Genomic DNA, 2418 nt, shown 5'->3' with positions numbered 1-2418 from the left:
ATCAAATATCAATCTAAGATGATTATTTTAAAACCCAGAATTGTGTTCTAGACCAGTCTCCACCACCCACTAACCAGGTCACTTCTTTTGGCATCTCCAAAAAGGTAAGTTTGCACAGTGGGGCCCCATGTTCTTTTGAGCTCTAACCCATGCTTCCGGAATTTAGCTATAAAATGTTGACTTAAGTTGCCCCCCGGTGGCTAAAAATATAATTGCAGAGTATACCAATGTGGAATTTCTGGTTTCAGTGACACCTAAATTCTATAGTAACACAGTGATTACCCTTTTAAATGAAGTAATGCAGGTACAACAATGGCCGCACAAGCCCTCAGTAAATGGTGGGAATTAGATCCATGTAGAGCTTGTCCTCACTATTGTCCAGAGGAATGTTCACATAAATGTAAAAAGAAACCTTGACAAGTATATTGACTGCAATATCGTAAAGCAAACAATTAGAAGCAGCCCAAATGTTTCCCAGTAGGATGTTTGACCCATGGAATACTCTATAGCAGTGAAAGTTAAGTATCTAGAATTACATCTATCAACCTAGGAGGGGAACTGTTAGGTCACAGCATTAAGGTATCTCTTAAAGGCAAATTACCCTCCCAAATATTTCACCCATTGACATTTTTTCTGACAGTGTGTGAGGGTTCCCATTTCCTCAGACACTCGCAATACTTGCAATTGTCTGACTTCATTTTCCCTCAATCTGTTGTGATTCCATTTTATGTTTTAAAATAAGTCTTCTCCTCTTCCTGGAGTAGTTAAAGCATGTTTTTATATTTTTCCCTTTTGATTTTTCTCTCTGTGAATAGCCTGTTCAAATTTTTGTTCTATTTTTCTACTGATTTGAGAGTCTTTTTCTTATTTATTTGTATGAATTCTTTACAGATGTATAATAACATTTGAGTGGATATACACTTTATCCACTTTCTTCCAAAGTATGGCCTGTCTGACTTTCACTTTTAAAATGCCTTTTTAAAAATTGTACAGAAGTTTTCTATTTTAATGTAGCCAAATTTGTTTTTTTTTAATTTATAGCTTGTTTTACCTATGTATGTTGTGTTTAAGCAGTCCTTTCCCACTCTTAAGACATGAATATAATCTACTGTATGCTCTTTAGGTAGTTTAAAAAACTGTTTGCATCTAAGTATTTCATACACCTGCTATTGATTGTTGTGTAGGGTGTGAGATAGAACCCTCTTTAACTGTAACTGGAAGCTGCTTTCTTTCATGTGTCTACTTATTCATCAAATCTCAATTTAACTGTCACTTTCTTAGAGAAACTTTCCCTGACCTCCTGTTAAAAATCTGTTCCTCTTGTTATTCTTTCTCATAAATTCATCTTTCTCCTCCTCCTTGCTGTAAGTGAAGAACTTTGGACTCTTAGTGCCAACACAATAGGACTTCATTTTTTTCCCTTTATATGTTTTTATTGGTTTTTAGAGAGAGAGGAAAGGAGAGGGAGAGAGAAAAATGTAATTGTCTATTTTATGTAAAATTTTACTACATGGAGAATTCCAATCATACACAAATATGGAATTGTATAATGTACCAATTATCCAGGTTCAAGAATTATCAACTCAAAAAAAAAAAAAAAAGAAAAGAAAAGAAAAGAAAAAGAATTGCCAACTCATGGCCAATCTTATTTCATCCATGTTCCAATCTAATTCATTCCCACTAATATTGTTTTGAAACAAATCCCATATGTCATATTATTTAATTGTATCTCAAATTACATAAAATATTGTATTTCTAAAGAATTAAAAAAACATAGCACAATGTTGTCCCTCAGTCGAACTCCTGCTGATGGAAGATAAACAGCACACACTTTTCCTAAACACACTGTGTAAACTTCTTTTTCAGTTCTTAACCCTTGCCTTCTTGTCACAAGGTTTGCTTGTTGCTGCTATAGTTTTTAACATTTTTTATTTTAATGACTTCAAAATACAAAATGACTATACAGACTTTAGCTGGACTGCAAACAATAAAGCTATTGTTTATATTTGTTATTGTTATTATTTATATTTCCAATGGCTTATATCATTAAAAAAATCCTCACCAGAGGACCTATTTTTCTTTATTGATTTTTTAAATATATTTTTTATTGATTTTTTATAGAGAGGAAGGGAGAGAGATAGAGAGTCAGAAACATCGTTGAGAGAGAAACATCAATCAGCTGCCTCCTGCACATCTCCTACTGGGGATGTGCCTGCAACCCAGGTACATGCCCTTGACTGGAATCGAACCTGGGACCTTTCAGTCTGCAGGCCAACGCTCTATCCACTGAGCCAAACCTGCTTCGGCTCTTTATTGATTTAGAGAGAGAGAGAGAGAGAGAGAGAGAAAGAGAGAGAGAGAGATACATCAATCGGGCATCTGTAGGTGCTCAACTGGGGATCAAACTTGCAAACTTTG

This window comes from Myotis davidii, unplaced genomic scaffold (genome assembly GCF_000327345.1).
Source record: "Myotis davidii unplaced genomic scaffold, ASM32734v1 scaffold544, whole genome shotgun sequence".
NCBI lineage: Eukaryota > Metazoa > Chordata > Mammalia > Chiroptera > Vespertilionidae > Myotis > Myotis davidii.
The sequence above is the reverse complement of the archived record's forward strand: the minus strand, read 5'-3'. Positions refer to the sequence as shown.